This window comes from Lynx canadensis, chromosome B3 (genome assembly GCF_007474595.2).
Source record: "Lynx canadensis isolate LIC74 chromosome B3, mLynCan4.pri.v2, whole genome shotgun sequence".
Classification (NCBI taxonomy): domain Eukaryota; kingdom Metazoa; phylum Chordata; class Mammalia; order Carnivora; family Felidae; genus Lynx; species Lynx canadensis.
Window position 1 is genome coordinate 111,295,215 of NC_044308.2, and position 19,012 is coordinate 111,314,226.

Below are 19,012 nucleotides of genomic sequence, written 5' to 3' on the forward strand. Positions count from 1 at the left end.
CTGAGCCATCAGCCCAGAGCCCGACGCGGGGCTCGAACCCACGGACCGCGAGATCGTGACCTGGCTGAAGTCGGACGCTTAACCGACTGCGCCACCCAGGCGCCCCAACATGGGATTTTTAATGAATCTTTGACAAACCTATTGTTATATTTAAGACTTCTATTTATATATTTGTTGATTCATGTAGAAGAAGTTTTTCAAAATGAAAATTAACCATGAGTGAAGACTGTCTATTGAACAACAAACTGTCCATTGAACATGAATTATGTGAAGATGAGTTTTGACAAAGTCATTAACAAATTTGCAGAGGTTAAACCTGGAAAACAGAAACTATTATTCGTTACTGCAACAGACCAATATGTAGGTATGTTTATTCCAGTTTTTAAAAGTATTGATGTAATTAAAACAGAAAAATCCATTACTTCTCTTTTTTATATTTTACCATTTATATATTTTTATTGGGATAGATATATATAGGGAGAGGGTTTCCCTCCCATCCCAGTATTTCATTTAAAACCTTTTCCAGGGGGCTTGGGTGGCTCAGTCAGTTGAGTGTATGACTTGATTTTAGCTCAGTTTATGATCCCAGGGTCATGTGATCAAGCCCTTCATCAGGCTTCATGCTGAATGTGGACCCTGCTTAAGATTCTCTCTCTCTCTCTCTCTCTCTCTCTCTCTCTCTCTCTCTCTCTTTCAAATAAAACTTAAGGGCACCTGGGTGGCTCAGTCAGTTGAGCATCTGACTCTTGGTTTCAGTTCAGGTCAGGATCTCATGGTTTGTGGGTTTGAGCCCTGCATCAGGCTCTGTGCTGACAGCATGAGCCTGCTTGGAATTCTCTCTCTCTCCCTCTCTCTCTGACCTTCCACTGCCAGCATGCTCTTCCTCTCAAAATAAATAAATGAACTTCCATTTAAACACCTTCCATTTAAATTTAAAATTAAATTTAAAAAATTAAAAAGACAAAAGCTTTTTCCAATATAGGAATGGTTTTGAGACAACCTGATCCCATATTTACTGGCCTGATTGGAGAGTCCATCTTGGCAGCACAGAATGAGATTTGGAGCAACCATGGAAATCCTGGAATTTGCGAGTTTGATCTCATGGCCAAGGAGGGTGGTCTTGTTCCCACTTGAGAATGAAAATATTGTGAGGGGCTTTCTAGCCACCATTCTAGATAGGTGATATGGGGCTTTCATAGGCACAATGCTCTGACGTTGGGCTGAGAGATAGAAGTGACTTTCCTCTCCTGCTGGCTCCTGGCCCTTAGCCAGACCATATCACTGTTGGCTCCATCATGGTTGTCTTTGCAGAATTTGGAAGTGGAGACTGGCCAGCCTGATGAAGGGGCAGAGTGAAGACAGTGAGGATCACCCTTAAATCAGCCCTATTGTGGCCAGCCCTAAATGGGCAGAGAGGGTGGCATTCTCCGAGGAATAATTGGCAAGGTCACTGGCCCAGATCGGGCCCTCTTCTCCCCCATAAGTCCTGAAATTCTCACTGTCGAGGTGTTATTCCTCCTCCTCCTGTTACTAATACCACCATTTTACTCTGCTTCCTAGATATTCTTGTGAATGCTCAAAAGTGCCACCTGGAAGGACTACCACATTCACCCTCAAAATGACAAGGAAGACCAGCTCCTGGTCACTCAGACCAGTTTAGTCACTCAGGGCCCTGGAGGCCAGGGATGCAGAGCAGGGATGTGTTTATGAGGAGTCTTAGGCACAGAGAGGTCTGGGACAGGAGGGAGAGAAGGGTAGGAGGGGAAGGTCTGGACTGCCAGCACTGGAGGGGGGCCCGGTGCCCAGGGATGTGACGGGCAGTGGTATTAGTCCTCACCACTTTGCCTGGTTCGGTTCAGGGGTCTAAAATCGTCGTGTGTCAGGCAGAGAGGGCGGTGGCACGGAGACACTCCAAAGGCAACTGATTTCTTCTTGGAAGCTGTTAAGGTTATTGATTTAAGTCATGACAGGCTCAAGGGCACTAAGAGATTCTTTCAAAAGGAAATAAAACTGCTTCTCCAGGTGAGTATTGCTTTTTATTTAGGCAGGGGTCTAAATCTATTGAGGTGAAAGCGACTGGGTCTCACCTCTGGAGCAATCTGGGGAGACCTATAAAGTTTATTGATTGGACTTACTTAACTTACACTGGCTAATAATAAAACAACTAGACCCATCAATCAGTCCCCAGGCCCTCCAAGAAAATGATTACAGGGTGGATTGATTCCTCCTCAGAGATGGCAGTTTACGGGGAAAACACTGAGGGGGTGGGGACAATAGATGCTGCACAATGACATCCTAGGGCAGCACACTGGGGAGGCCACTTCTTGCCCAGGTGAGGGTCCTAGAGGAGGGCCAAGAGTTCTCTGGGAATAGGCTGCCGTGACCTCTCTGGACAGCAAAGAGTTAGCCTCATCAGGAAGGTAGTGGGAAGCTGCCAGATTTACGACTGCCAGGTAAGAAAGGGCAAGAAAGTGAGGATATTGACACGGGGCAAGGAAGGAGGGGTATATGGTGAGGGGCAGACAGCCAAGATAACTGAGATTCCAACACCCCAGTCTTCAAGTCTGGAGCAGGGCCCTCTCAAAGGCATGCTGCTGGCCTGCCATTGAGCCAACAGGAAGGATCTGGAGGAAGAGGAGTTACTCAATCCTACTCAACAGGTACTTCTCTTGCCTTGAAAAGTAAGACATGTCCTTGCCTGTGGTTATATGCATTCTTGTTGGGGAGAAAAGATGTTCCCACTTGAATGAGATAATGACCTGAGACCTTGGGTGATAAAATGCCAAGTCACTGGCACACATTCTACTTGCTAGGGGAATTCAGGGAGAGAGGTGCTCTGTGAAGGCTGGATGGTTGGGGAGGATCTCAGAGGGAATGTGAGACTTGAACTAGGCTTCCCCAGTTCAAGAAGAGCAGAGGACAGTTGGATGAGTAAATCTATCCTCTACAAATGTAGCATCCACTGCTAATCGGGCAGAGACGTACATAAGGACTGTGCAATAATATATACAGTAGTTAAATGTGACAGCTCTGGAGTCCATGTTTGGCTTCCAGCCTGGCTTCCACCAATGACTATCCACATGGGCAAATAACATTTACAAGTCTGAGCCTCCTCGTCTATAAAATGGGGATAATACTACCATTTGCATGGTAAAGCAGTTGTAAAGATTATACAAGGATAATGTTTGTAAAACACTTAACATAAAGCCTGGAGATTAGAAAACATTCAGTAAATGATGGTCGCTGCCATTCTTCTTCTTATTAGTGATGGAGGTATTATTAAAGGTAGGCAGTATTCAGACTACCACGAGGTTCTGGACACTCCCCACCCCAGTCCTGGGTGGTATTTCTGCAAGCCCATGTTAGCCTCTTTGAATTGCATGTACCTAGAACCTAAAGGGCAGGGAGGGAAGGTCCAGGAGCTCACTGAGGGGTTGAACAATGGCGTACCACAGCCAGCAGCCAGCTAGTTGAGCACCTGCAGGGCAGAGATAAGTGATCCCCAAACTTTTACAGGGCCTCCCCCAAAGGCACCATTGGAGAGCCAGCAGGGATGTAATGAGGAGAGAATTCAGCCCTGAGTTTTGAATTTAAAGTGGCGGGGAGAATAAATAGGTTGAAGAAACTCTGCGAGAAGACTATCCTTTGGGGATCCAACAGAGACGTATCTAGAAGTGCTGGCTCCCCGCAGCAACAATTATATAAAGGGACTCCTAACACTGTGAAATGAAAAATAAACCAATCTCCAGTGCAATACCAGAGTGCCTCGGGTGATGCTTACAAACACCTTCAGAGCTGGGAAAAGGAGCACGGGTTCCTCACTTACCTTCTAGCTCATTCTCCTTTGCTTTCCCCCGTGCAGCCAAAGGTTGCAGGACTAATAAGCCCTCAGAATGGGGGGGGGGGGGATATGGAACTTCCATAAACAGTACTTCCAGCAAGTTGGTAGGGATTAGGCAGGATCTCTCAGAAATCAAGAAATACATGGGCTGCTTTCATTTTTAAAAGCTCCCGGTATATTTTAAAAAGAATGTCAAAACAGAATCACAAAAATTATGATTTTTTGGGAAACTCTGCATTTAATACATTGGTATAATTTAATGCCCAAGGCACTGAGTTATTCACAAGATAATTATAGGAGTTTTGAAAAATATCAACTTATAATGTACTGCAGGCAGTCTGACTTGGTAGTGGGGATACATGTTTTAGCCATAGGAAGACCAGCATCTTCCTCAATGCTGTTGTCAGTGTGGCCCTGAGACTGTACATAGAACCTCACTCGGAGATGAGTCAAAATATTAATTTTGAGGCCTTTGGCTAGCCTGGGATAAATGGAATAAATGGTTTTCTCAACATAACACACTGCCCCCTCCCCCCACAATGGTAGCCCTGGGTGGAGCGGAAGTAAATAGTTTATATAAGTTAACATTTTATGAAGACTCAGGAGTCTTAGATAATATTTAATAAAAACTGCTTGCTTTGTGACTTAGCCAAGTATTAAAGAAGGGATTATTATGGCTTCTGGGACAGCATTCTGGGGGACCTCTTTGCCTTTAGGGCCCAAATTTCATGAAAGCACTGACAGTGAGATTCAGTTATATACATGTGTCTCCACAAAAAACCTAAAAAGACTGAGGTAAAATGCCGAAGGAAGGGAAATCGTCCTCCTTTACCAATGTATGTGCATGAGACACGTCCCATGAGTCGCTTCCAAGGTTTAGGTCTCTCCTGTCCCTTATTCCATCTGTATCCAGTTCTGTGGGGTGCCAGCCAGTTCGCACAGGTGCAGTTGACCCTGACCCACCTCAGGTGCACTTTTTGTACCCCTTGTTTTCTGCCTTTGGGCCTCTGAGTGTCGTTATGGGTGGGGCCCCCCTGGAAGCCCATTTGTCACTCACACACGGGCAAGGTAGACAACCATGCAAAGAACCTTTGCCCGGTGGTACGAGGGCAATGGAGAGCTGCTGTCTTTTTTCCTCCCCCCTGGGTTGGTGCTGAGACACCTTTCAGACAGCAATGCCATGACCTCCTGGGATTGTACACACAGATGCCTGTAGACATGGCCACCTCCATGACATAGTTCTGTACTGATTCTTTTCTTCTTCCTTCTTCACTCCGCCTCACCTCCTCTCCTTTGCTCCTTTGATCACATTCCCAGGAAGGAATTTGCACTTAGGCCTCTGTCCTAGACTCTGCTCTTTGCAAGCCGAAAACACTTTTCATAAGAACTGTTCATGTATGATCTTCCTTTTACTGTTTTCTTGCAATTGATTTTTTGAACCTAAACGTAAAATTTGACATGGAGATTTGTTACATGCCATCTATTGAAATGTGCCTTAATTCTGATTTTGTCATTTTACAATGTTAGCTGTCCTTCTTTGCCTTGAGTTATCCATAAATTTTTTCATAAAACTCGTTGGCTGTTAAAAAAAAAGCCATCAGTGACCAACCTCTATAACCTCATCTCATGCTTCGCTCTTCTTGGTAACTACCCTCCTGCAGCTTCACCTCCTACAAATGTACAAATGGGCCAAGTTCTTCCTCCTCCAGGTCTCTCATTTGCCGTTCTTTCTGCTTAGAATCCTCTTCCCTCAGGCTCTTCACATGGACATGTGGCACACTTCAGGACTCAGCTTAAGTGTCACTTCTCAAAGAGAACTTCTAGGACTGCTGTCTTTCAGTCATGGCCTTTATCCCAAACCATGGGTACCATAGATCCATTTTTTTTTTTTAATTGTTCATTGCCCTAATTAGAATGAAATCTCTAGAAAGGCAGGGATGTTGCCTGTTTTCTTCTCTGCTGTGTCCCCAGCACCTAAGTAGATTCTCACACTTGTGCACTAGATCCCATTCCATCTCACCTCCTCAAGGACAATTCACCGATTCTCCCTCCTCTCTCCTGTGTCAGTATCCCCCTGCCCCCCTTTACTGGATCATTCCCATCAGCAGACAGACATGCTATAATTTCGCCTGTCTGAAAAAGCAAATAAATAAATAAGTAAAAATGATAGTAAAAATAAAGAAAGAGCAACAGCTTAAAAAAAAAAACCCTCTTGGCATGCATCCACTTACATATTTTGTTTGTTGTCTGTCTCCTCCACTAGATGAGAAGCTGTATGAGGAAAGGATTTTTTGTTTGCTTGTTTTGTTTATTGTGATATCCCTAGTGCCTCAAAAGTGCCTGGCACATAGTAGGCATTCAGTAAAAATTGTTGGGTGAATGAATAATTTTGCAGATTGAATGAATAAACTTTCTTTTTTTAATTAACAGAGAAAAAAATCCATCTGTATCTTGAGCAATGTCTAAGTAACTTAAAAGATCAACATTCAGCTAAGAAAGCAACTATATGTCAGGTAGCTTTGCAGAGATAGATGGTGGCTATCTGACTGTAAGTGATGTGAGGAAGAATTCTCTTCCACTCTCTGGTGCAGTTTAATGGAGAAAGGAAAATCAGTGGTGGACCCCTCTGCATTTAGAGAATGGCCTTGCCCTAGAGATGGAAAAATTGAGGTCTAGAGGTAGTAACTTCTCCCAAACTGTGTTCTCCCCTCTAATGGGATAGAGCATAATCCTTCAACAAACACATCCGGATAACTAACAATAAAAGAGTTCTTCCACTTGCTTACAAACGGGGCACCCTGGATTGCTTTCTGGTAAATTGGCCTGTGATAATAGGGCCTGCCAGCAGATGGCGACGTGCCTTTCTTTCCAGGAGGGCTACACTCTAGGCAGGTGCTGAAGGGCAGAGAACTGGGGACCTGGCCAGGTCAGCTGGCTTGTCAACCAGGGGCCCCTAGGCAGGAGAGCCCCCCAAACAGGGTTCTGCTTAGAAGACCTCATTCTTGTTGGCTTGGTCCCCATGAGTAAAATAGTCGTTGCTGAAAAAGGTACATTTTTAAGGCTTCAGATGCCAGCGCAACTAGGAATCCAGGACGGTTGGCAGGTCCACAGTCAGGAAATTTATCTCAAATTCAGGGAGTTTGAAAATCTAGGACAGCTCCTTGGCAACCCAGTACTGACAGTCCTTTTGTTCGACTTTTCTTAGGCTTAGACAACAGCCTCTGAGAGCCAACCAGATTTCCTCCAAGAAGAAGACCCACCCTGGCCAGCATTCTACCACAGGAATGATTAATCTGGGCTTTGGGGTCCACCAACCCCTGTAAGTGGGTGTAAAACTGTATTCGAGGGTTGAAGGTGGGGGTGTGTGCTGATAGATATTTACAGTTCATAGAGAGAAAGCCCATTGTTTTCATCTGTCTCTCAGAGAGCTCCATGGTTCAAAAACGGTTCAAAAACTAATGCTAAGACTAAAAAACTACTCTAAAAAACTGCAGCTTTCCCTCCTAGAAGCCCCACTGTTTTGTGTGTTTTTTTGTTTTTTTTTTTTAAGTAGGCTCCACACCCAATGTGGTGCTTGAACTCAGGACCTTGAGATTCGGAGTCACATGCTCCAGTCTACTGACTAAGCCAGCCGGATGCCCTGAAGCTCCACTGATTCTTTACCCCAGTGAGGCCCCTGAGAGACTCCCCTTCTCACTTTTTCGGCAAGAGGCATACCAGTCAGGGACCGGCCAGGAGAGGGAAACGTTGTCAGGTATTTGAACAGAGAAGGTAGTATAATAGTTGTTCAGTAGGAGTGAAGTTATTAACTTGGCAACTGAAAGTCAAAACCAGGACACTAGGGTGTCACGGAGGTAGGAACTGCAGAAAGCAGCCGCTGTCTGAGGGGCTAGGTGTGAGGGCAGGTGGGAATTATTAAAAACTTAGCAACCTGAAACCCAGACTTTGAGGAGAAGGCACGGCTGGCTGGGCTGGCACCTCTGAGCTGGAGAGGGGCCCGTGGGGACCTGGGGTCTCCGGGGAGAGGCAAGTGTAATGAAGCTCGTGAGGTAAGCGTTGGAAAAACCGCACTGTGTGCAAAGTGCTGGGAACTGCCAGTGCCGGGGTGGAGAGGTGACATCAGAGTGACCACCAAGGAACAGGCACCCCACGGGATGCAGAGAGGAAGGAACGCATTCTTTCTTTCTCCTCCAGCTTTGCTGTCTCCCTCTGGTGCTTCCCATCCAAGAGCTAACAGGGAGCCCGCAGGGAAGCCCGCAGTGTGGTTTGCAGAGTCTGAACTGCACAAGGCTGAGCCCGGAAGGGCAGGTTTGGATCTGAGAGACGGTAAGTTCTAAAGGTCTCCTAAAACATTTTGTTTGTTGTAATATTCACAGGCATCATCCAATCTGTTCATCCCAAGAGATTCAAACTCTTAATAGATTCATCCTTGGGTGGTCTCTGGGGGCACATATAGTGGATTTTTGGACCGTGGTCGTGCAGCAACGGGAGCAGTGGTGGTTCTCACCATTTATAATCTCTGGTCAGGATGGGTTTCTAAATCGGATGGGGACCAATGGTACTTCTTGATCATAGCCCCATGGCGACTGTGGGCACTGGCCTATTTATGTGGTTGGTGTCACCTCTCCAGTGATGTTTTCTGGGGTTCTGAACCAGAGTCCAACTCACAAACAACCACCCACTCTTTCCTTGGGCACTAGGAAATCGCCCAACGTTGAAAACATGACTCATGGAGTGTAATCAAAGCAAATTTGTTTCGGTCTCCCACTGTCCATTCTCATCCATTCAGGGGAATGAGCTCTTCCCCTGCACCAGATAAAATTTAGGGCGAGCCCCATGACTTTCTAGTCACACTTAGTAATACCCAAGATTCCTCTAGTCACTTCAAAATGTATAGTATAAATTTAATAGTTGAAATATTCTTGCCTTAAAATTGAAGCTCCCTTTCCTGTCCCACCTCAGGATTATTGAAAGATGGAGAGAAAGGGGGCTAAGTATACTTACTAACTATGAGTCCTGACTCTTTCAGGGCTGGAGTTCTGGAATTGAGAGGAGGTAAGAGGAGTGGGGGAGTTCTTGCTTGATTGGTCTTGGCATAGTGATTTGTATCATCTGCTCTCTTTGGACTTGGCAGGTGTTTTTAAGCTGACTCTCACAGACTCTTTTGGATGATCTTTACTCCCAATTACTGAGGATCTTTTTCCTAAAGTTTGTTTCATAGGACAAATACTCTATTCTAGCCACTTGCTTACTTCTTCTTCAGCCTCTGTGAATGTGGTGATACCTCAGGCTTCTCTCTGAGAAGATCTATTTGTCCCCCCTGCAGCCCTCTTAGAGCTAAGATAATCTTTCACTGCTGTGGGGAGTAACGTGGGGGGAGGGAGGAAGGGGGGGGACTTTTCCTCTACCCTCTTATATTCAGTGACTGGAACCTGCAAATTAAAATGACAAAAGATAGATTAACAGGAGAGGAGGTCTATGTTTGGCCTGGGGGGTGGGGAGGCTCTCACAAAAAGGAGTGAAAAAATCCCCTAAAGCCTGGGGGCTTATATACCATTTTAACAAAAAGTGATAAATCATGAAGTGACAAGACAAGTTAAGGGGTTTGGGCTTCTAGGGGTGGTAAATCATGGAAGGTAATGTACAGGGGAAACTAATGGAAGATAAGAGTTGTTTTAGCTTAGATTCAAGTCAGTGCCTCGGGCAAGTATGCGAAGAGGGGAAGGGGCACAGCACAGGGGAAAGGCATGTCTCTCTTTTACAAAGAGAGAGGGCAAACAGTTCCTCCAGTGTGTGTCATTTCTTCATTGCCTTCAGCTCAAAATAACCCTTATGTTACAGAGGCATATTTTGGGGTGGGATGTTCTGATCCCCTTCACTGCCAACCCTATTTTGGGTGAGGCCAATATCTAGCCAGATACTCAATTTGTTGTAACAAATTTGGAGAGTGCAAGCTGTCACTGGCCTTCCCTTTACTCCACAGTCAAAGCCATAGTCAGCCGGTCACTCATCCCTCAGATTTTCTAAGTGGAATATTTGATACCTGTGCACTGTGTCTCCTAAACCTCTCAGGGGACATGTTGGATCCCCTTTCTCTAAGCCTGCGACAAGGGCCCTATACTCCCTTCTTTCACTCGTGGGTAAGAATGGGACTCACAGCACATCAAAAACTTTGTTCACAGACCCTCTTCTCTCACCTCCAAACTCTTATCCCCATGATTGAGGGGTACAGCAGTCACAAAACTGGTTTTCCCTGCCTGCCTTCTAAAGCCTGCTTGGTGGTCTGGCATCCCATTTTGGAATGTAATCTCTGTTGTCTTTAGGTCTTGGCAGAAATTTCTATTGTGATATCTTGTTACATGTGTACATTAAGAAAAATGAACAAAGTAACTGAGTAATTATTCTAGAAGCATCAATATTCTTAAAGTTTCCAAACTTGAGTAAAATGGCTGGGATGGGTCTTTTTTGGTCCGTTAGGGACTGTTCAGATAGAGCAGAGATACTGCAAAACTTCCCTCAGGCCCTCGGAATCCTCTCCCAACAGAAATCACGGAACTGTTTCTAACCGCTTATAAAAGGGGGGAGCACTCTGGGACTGCATCAGAGGACTGTCCTCTACTTCACCGGCTTACCATGAGGATTACGTGAGATCATATATGCAAAAAGAATTTTGTAATTTGGTAAACCAGAAGGCACGATGCACGGACATGCAGGGGGCTATCATGATTATGGATACTTTAAGGGGGCCTTGATTAGCTAGAATTTCTCAAGACAGTTCTAAGCAGGCACTTCCAGTTCAAAGAGGAAATTTTGCTCATTAAAACTAGATCCAGAGCAAACAATGGGGCTATTTGGCAAGTGTTTCTGAGGGAAAAAAAATACACCTAGAGTACACATTAGCAACATTGGGAGATTACTGTGTAGCTGGCAGGCAGAGCCCCACCTATATGCCCTTGGCTTACCCCAGGGTCACCTGCCACCTGTTCCCCGGTGACCCACAGCTTCCTGCTTCTTGCTGCCTGCAGGTGTTCTCTGGCCTCTGGAGCATGCCTGCCTCTGAGGTTGGCAGGGATGAATGCTCCAGGAGCAACACTTACCCCATGGGGGTGTGAGGGTCCCCAGGGGCCATTCTGAGATGTGTTCCAACTTCTCAGAGGGTCCCTGCGGCATCGAGCCCCCCTCTTGCCAGTGGTAGCCAGCTCACTACCCTTGCCTCCCTTTCCTGCTTCACCTTCCTCCTTCTCTCACAGAGCATTCTGGGATCACCACCTCAACTACGTGCAACCTGAATCTTTGCCCGAGTCTGCTTTCAGAGGAGTGACTCAAGCTAAGGCAGAAAAGCCCGGAGGGCTTATCTTTGGCAGGAAAATGTAAATTATACTAACTGAAATAGTAGCTTCTCGGTAAATCTAGCTACTGGGTGGAAATTGTTAAGTGGTCATAATAACTTGCATGTATTAATAGCTTCCTTCATGATACTAAGCTCTCTTCACACACTTCATTCATAGCAATTGTAGAAGTGGATGCTGTTATTTTCTCTTATTTTATAGATGAGGACACTGAGACACAGTGAATAGTGCAAGGCCACATAACTTGCAAGCAACAGAGCCGGGATTGCGACTCTAGTAATCTGGTTCTAGAAACCACACTCGTGTCTCCTCACTGTGCTTTTTTAACTACTGAACACTGACAGAGCAGGCTCTCCAGTGCATGAGAGGTGAGCCTAACTCAAGTGTTGCTGAGAGACAGAGGGTCTAGGAAGACGAATGGAGATCAGAGATTGGAAGCCTGAAATCAAAGCCACATCCCACCCCACTTACCAGCTGAGTGACCTTGACCAAATCACTTCCCTGACCCTCAGTTTATTTATTTAAAAATTTTTTTTTAATGTTTTATTTATTTTTGACAGAGAGAGAGAGAGAGAGAGAGAGAGAGAGAGAGAGAGAGAATGAGCGGGGGAGGGGCAGAGAGAGAGGGAGACACAGAATCTGAAGTAGGCTCCAGGCTCTGAGCTGTCAGCACAGAGCCCGACGCGGAGCTCGAACTCACAGACTGCGAGATCATGACCTGAGCTGAAGTCAGACGCTCAACCGACTGAGCCACCCAGGCGCCCCCCTCCCCAACCCTCAGTTTAAATCTTACGTGTAATGTGGGTGGTGGGGGGGGTTGGTGAAAAAAAACTTATGTCTGAGTCATGGGGTGGTGCTGAGGTTCAAATGAGAGGGCACTTGTGGAGCCCCAGGCAAACTCTGAGCCTGATGGGCGATTTTCGAAGCTGTGATATTGGCCACAGTCTCCCAACTCTGTCCTCTACAGATCTCACCATCACCTTTATCCCACCTCCCAGGACCCAGGACTCTCATTGCTGCTTCCCTGAAGGAGTTACTATGATGTGGGTGGCAGAGGATGAAACTGCAATCTGACACGAATTCGAATCTCAGAATCCTTACTGTTTCTACTTTACTTTCTTTTTGGAAGTAACCTTGGACAAGTTATTTAATTTCTCCAGGCCTCTGTTTTCTCACCTGTAAAATGGGGTTAATAAACAAGACTGTGGAAATGGTTAACTAGACAATGCACAATAAGAGCTTAGCACAGCCGGCACAGGCCAGTGCTCAAAACATGGTAGCTACTGTTGTTACTATGGGTTTTATGAGAGAAAAACACGAGCCCCATCCAGAGACAGGAAGAAAAAGGGCTGATTTGACATGATATATAAGAAGAGAATTATTAACTGTTTCCATCTACTTAAGAGAAAGTGAGAAAGCCTCAATCTGTCATTGTATTCCTGTTTACTTTCAAATTCTATACATCTTGCTGGAGAAAATGATAAAGAAGGTTTGAAGAGGAAGCAATTTTGGAAACCATTATTAAAAGCAACAATGATGTAACACAAAAGTATAATCTATAGCCGTGAACCCACATGGATTCCTTAAACATAAACAAAGCTTTTATTTCTGAATCTAGCTCCCTCCTCACAAAGAAACAAGCATAGTGTCTGGGGGAAGGGAGCAGGGAATGCAATGTGCTGAATCCGGAAAGAGACAGCGGGGCTGGAATGATCGCCCCAGGCAGCCAGGCGTGGACTTTGGAAGGAGCAGGGCAGGGGCAGAAGTGTGGGTGAGGAGGCTGAGAAGAGTGAAGACACAGTCAAGTAATGGTGAAAAAGAAACCCGGCTCTGGCCTCCTACCTTGAGGCAGGCGCCCTATGGACTGATCCCTCCTCACCCACCCTGGGGAGCTCAGGGAGAGGAGACACCCTGGTGTCTGCTCCTCACCAGGCTTAAGTGCCTATCGAGGATCCCGCACTTGTTAATTTGTCAGGTTTAAAAGAAGGGAGAGAGCCCTGACGTTTTCCCACCCCGTGGAAGTGAAAGAAGAAAGAGTTCTTTACTTTTAGGGCCATATCCTGAATGACAGAGGTCAGTGTTTGCAACTGATCTGTGTAGGCTCTGGCTTCTAATTATTTCCTGGATAACCTGTTATCTATTAGCCATCAGGCTGCTTGCCAGAATATGCAATGTCTCCAGAGTTCCTGGTCTGGATTCTGAGGATCGGATTTTGTGTTTTTATTTATTTGTTTTGTTTTGTTTTAAGGGAAGTGGGAGGTGGGGGCAGATGGCTGTGAGTCCCACTGGCAGAAGAGCTTTTCTGTCCCCCTGTCCTTAGCCTGCGCTGAAGGAGATAGAAGGCGGAGGAGCCCAGGGCACAACCATTCTGATGCCCCTGTGGACCCCGGCAGTGTCTACTCTTTCTCCCGGCTCCTTGACTCGCACTACTTTGGGGGACTTGGCTTTGTTGTAACCTTCTGGAAAAGCTTCTGAGAGAAATGTTTTTCTGGGCTGATATCATTTGCTTGGAGAACAAGGAAAGTCTTCAAATAATCTTTTGTTGGGGAAAGGAGGGAAGGGAGGGTATCTGAATTCAATAGGCCTGTTCTCTGTGGAGGAGGGGCAGGACTTGGCCGTCACCCAGGTGAGCTCAGTACCATCAGCCATCAGTTACACCCATGGCCTCTGTATTTGTACTAGGGCACAATGAAATGTCATCAAATAAGAGGGGCACGCAAATATAGGGCATCGTTCTTTCTCTTGTTATAAAGGTAGCGCATGTTCATTGCTTAGATATTTAGAAACGGTAGAAAAGCAAAAAGAAAAAAATTCACTCAAAATTTCATTCTTCTGAGATAATCGCTTAGGGTTGAGAGGACAAAAGGAAGTAGTTTGAATTTTTAAAACTTAGAAACTCAGAAGGGAGCTGTGGAGTCTCAGACCCCCTCTGAGGAAAAGGTGCTCCCTGAGGGGTGGTTTCCGTGGGTGCAGAGGAAGGGGCCCTTCGGGCTGGAAACCAGAGCTCCGAGAGGGGTACTTCCGGTCCGTGCCGGTGAGTCTGCAGTGCTGTAATGAGACCTTTGGGAAAACCGTGAGCTGCATCTGGCTGCTGCTGTGAGCAGGGTGACCGGCGGCCGGGGCGAGGCGCCCCTGGAAGGGCAGCGGCCCGGGGCAAGCGGGAAGGACCGGCCCCTTTCTCCCTCCTCCAGCCCCGCAGCCCCGCAGCCCCCGCTCCGGCCTGCCACCGGCTCCCAGACGCAGCAGGCGCGGCGGAAATGTGCTTTGCAGAGCCTCGGCTCCAGCATCAGGGGCAGAGTAGAAAAGGGTGGTTTGGAACCGAGAGAGCGGGTAACAGGTGCGTCTGGGTTTATTTGCCCTTGCTTGTGTTCCTTCCTCCTGTCCTTTATTTAATTCATTTGTTTAAATATGTAGCACATTAACCTACTTCGCAAGAATAAAAACTGTCCACAAAGGTATACCCAGAGAGGCGTCCTCACCCCCCCCCCCTTTACCCGGTATCCCCCACCCCTTGTAGGTATTCCACTTCATGGTTTTCCGATTTGCTTTTGATGTGTGTGTGTGTGTGTGTGTGTGTGTGTGTGTGTGGTTTTCTTTTTTTCGCTTTTCAAAATTTAACACTTATGTTTTCTTATTCCCTTTGGTCTTCTGTGCAAAAGTATATTATTTACAATTGTTTGCACTTTGCATTTTTCATTTACTATATTCTGGAAATCAGGTCGTAGAGTTTACCACATTTTTTAAAAACAGTACTCTATAGTACTCCAACCAGATGTCATCGTTTATGTAACCAATCTTCCATGTCTGGGTATTTAAGGTATTAATATATGTATATTTTTTGAAATTACAAATAATGTTGCATGAACAACCTAGTACATGAATAGTTTTTAAATTGTTGGACGTGTACCTTCAGGGTAAATTCCTAGGAGTGGGACGATTTTGTCAAAGAGTGACTGTATCCTGGTTTGTTACATATTGCCAAATTCCTCTGCATAGGAGTTGTATCTTTTTTTTTTTTTTTAAGTTTATTTACCTATTTTGAGAGAGAGAGAACGAGTGTGGGAGGGGCAGAGACGGGGACAGAGGATCCCAAGTGGGCTCCATGCTAACAGCAGAGAGCCTAGTCTGATGGAGGGATCAGTCTCACAAACTGTGAGATCATGACCTGAGCCAAAGTTGGACACTTAACTGACTGAGCCATCCAGATGCCCCTCAATTGTACCATTTTTCATTCTCATTGGCAATAGATAAGTGCCTGTTTCATCAGCAGAAAATATTGTCAGGATTTTAAATTTTTGCCCATCTGATGGGGGAGAAATGCTATCTTAGTATGGTTTTAATTTGCCTTTCCCTTATTATGAATGAGGTTGAACATTTGTTCCTGTTTCAGGATCAGTTTTGTATCTTTTTACTGTTGTTAATTTTGCCCATTCTTCTGGAGGATTTTTGATCCTTTTCCCTCAATTGAAAAAACCATTGATATATTAGAGATTTTGATCCCTTATCTGTGGGATTGTGATGTAAATCTGTTCTATAAATGTGTCATTTGATTTTTGATTTTGTTGATTTGTTTGCCCTGCGAAACCTTAAATTTTTTTAAGTAATTAAATGTATCAGTCTTTTATTGCATCTTCATTTGGAGACATAATTAGAAAGATTTTCCCGATACACAGGTTGTAGAAGGTAGTGCCCGTGTTTTCTTCTAGTACTCGTGTTTCAGGTTTGGCATTCGGATCTCTGCCCCATTTGGAGTCCGTGATACCTTTTCCCAAGTGGCTGTTTCGGTTATCTATGGATGGATAACAAACCACCCTGAAATTTAGTGGCTTAAAATAAGATTAGTTTTATTAGCTTCCACAGTTCCGTGTGTAGATTTGACTCAGCTGGGCAGTTTTGCTATTTTTGCTTGGGTCCTCCTGTATGGTTGCAGTGCTGGGCGGCTGGGGCTGGAGTTGTTTAAAAAGGCTTGATTTGGGGGTGCCTGAGTGGCTCAGTCAGTTAAGCGTTGGACTCTTGATTTCAGCTCAGGTTGTGATCTCACCATTAGTGAGTTCTGAGCCCCCAGTCGGGCTCCACACTGGTAGTGCAGACCCTGCTTGGGATTCTCTCTCTCCCTCTCTCTGCACCTCCCCTGCTCTCTCTCTCTCAAAATAAATAAATACAGCTTAAAAAAAAAAAAAAGGCTTGATTTGGATACTGGGAAGGCCTCTCTCCTTCCACATGTAGTTCTAGGTCCTCTTCTCTCCATGGGGCCTCTTCATTTGGTCTTTTCAGTAGGGGAGCTGGATTGCTTCTTTGTCTTTTCTTCCTTTTTCTTCTCTCTATCTCTCTTTCTCTCTTTTTAAAAGTAATCTCTCCGCCCAATGTGTGGTTCGAACTCAAGACCTGGACGTTGAGTCACATGCTCTTCCCACTGAGCCAGCCGGGCGCCCTTCTTCTCCTTTTAAATGTTTTATTGTGATAGCTTTCAAATGCCATAAAATTCACCTATTTAAAGTTCACACGGTTGAGTGGTTTTCAGTACAATCAGAGTCGTACAAACCCATCACCACAATCTAATTTTAGAGTATTTTTAGCATCCCAGAAAGAAACCCTATACTCATTAGCAGTCATTTCTCATTCTGCGGCAGGCTTCATGCCTGTTCCGGCCCCAGACAACCACTGATCCACTTTCTGTCCATATGAATTTGTCTATTTTGGGTATTTCATATAAATGGAATCATACAATATGTGGTCTTTTTTGACCAGCTTCTTTCACTTGGCATAACGCGTTCAAGGTTCATCCGTGTTGTACTGTGTCTCAGAACTTCATTCCTTTTTATATACAAATAATAGTCTGCTACATGGTGATCTCCCAGTTTGCTTACCCAGTCATCTGTTGGTGGACATTTAGATTGTTTTGACATTTTGGCTGTTATGAATAATGCTTCTATGAACATCTTTGTTCAAGTTTTTGTGTGGTTGTATGTTTTGATTTCTTTTTTTTTAATTTTCTTTTAATGTTTATTTATTTTTGAAGGAGAGAGAGAGAGAGACAGAACATGAGCTGGGGAGGAGCAGAGAGAGAGGGAGACAGAATCTGAAGCAGGCTCCAGGCTCCAGGTTCCAGGTTCCCAGCCCGACGCAGGGCTCACACTCATGAGCCGTGTGAACATGACCTGAGCTGAAGTCGGACACTTAACCGACTGAGCCACGCAGGCACCCCTGGGTGTTTTGATTTCTTGAGTCTATACGAAGAGTGGAATTACTGGATCTTATCTTTAGCCTTTTCAGGAATTGCCACGGTGTTTTCCACGATGGTTGCACCACTTTTTGGATTTCGTCGGAAGCTTATTTATCATTTAGGGTGAAATCACATGTTTTTCTCGTTAGACCCGTTCAAATGGTGCTTTATATGAACGGATTATTTAATAGTGACATATCCTCGAATTTCCAGCATAATCTCAAATAAGTTATTTCTTGATGACCTCCCTCTGAGGTTCAGTTTTCCTATCTGTAAATTGCAGATAATACTAGTATTTACTCTCATAGGGTTGTGAAGATTTGATGAGGTAATGAATGTAAAGTGCCCGTCACCGTGGTCAGCATAGAATAAATGCTCAATAAATATTAGCTATGTATTACCATCTGTGGGTAGATTCCCCCCAATCCAGGACATTTCCCAGCCACAAAGTCTGAGTTTGTGCAGAGAAATTTTCTGTGAGGCACAGTGCACTTAGTAGTTAACAGCTGTGATATTTGTAATATTGAAAGAGGACTTCAACTAACTCCATTTTGACCTCAGTCTGTACTTTCTAATTGATTAAGTTCTTCTTTGTGGCTTATCTTTTAACTCAGGCAAAAGACTCTGTGGGCAAGGCATCCCTTGATAGAAAACTAAACTACCCCCTCCAGCAGTTAAGTACCGCACTGAACCAGCAAGACCCTGCATGCCTGACCCCAAGACAATGGCCGACCTGACCTTTACTGCCCGCCTGCACATTCCCACCGACCTTTGCTCCACATTTTCCTCATATAAACCTGGAAGTGTTTTCGGCACTTTGGAGACAGTCTTTGAGACTCTAGTCCACAGTCTTCCCGGTGCTGGCCTTGCTGAAATAAATTCCTTTCTTGTTTCACCACTGCTTGTCTCTCTGCCTTTGGATTTTGTCAGCAGAAGAGTGGCCGAACCTGGTCTGTTTGGGACCCCTGGAGCCACGCGCTCTTGCACACCTGCACCAGGCTACAACATAACCAGAAATTTATACTTGGTCTTCATCCCCAGTTCCTGGGATAGAGCTCCTAAAAAGCTTTGTAAATTCCCTGAGTGATGGGGGTGGCAGGAGAGTCTTTTGTTATTTATAATAAGCCCCATCCAACCACAGCTGAGTTATGCTAATGAGGTGACACCTGCAGGGCGGAGGCTGCAAACCCCAGAAGCTGACCATGTGATCAGAGGGTCAGAATTTTCAGCCCCACTCGTGACCTCCAGGAGCCCGGGGGCTGGAAACTGAGTTATCCACCAAAGGTCAATGATTTAATCAAGCATGCTTATGTAATGGAACCATAAAAACTCTAAATGAGCGGGTTCAGAGAGATTCCGGGTTGGTGAATCCAGGCTCCAGGTTCCAGGAGGGTGCCAGGAGGGTGCCAGGAGGGTGTCACACTCAGGACAGATCTGGACCTCGCTCTACATCCCTCTTATCTGGTTATCCATTTGTATCTTTCATAATAAACCCTTAATAGTACCTAAAGTGTTTCCCTGAGCTCTGTGAGCTATTACAGCAAGTTCTTGAAATCGAGGGTTATGGGAACCTCTGATTTGTTGCCACATGGGCAGAAG

The 19,012-nt window shown here is 45.3% G+C and overlaps 1 long non-coding RNA gene across 1 annotated transcript; it reads left to right on the forward strand.

Moving 5' to 3' along the window:
- The first annotated feature begins 14,296 nt into the window (after nucleotides 1-14,296).
- On the forward strand, nucleotides 14,297-18,313 carry LOC115516575. Its single transcript, XR_003969588.1, has 2 exons — nucleotides 14,297-14,527; nucleotides 18,028-18,313. It is a non-coding gene; the product is annotated as an uncharacterized LOC115516575 (long non-coding RNA).
- The last annotated feature ends 699 nt before the right edge of the window (nucleotides 18,314-19,012 follow it).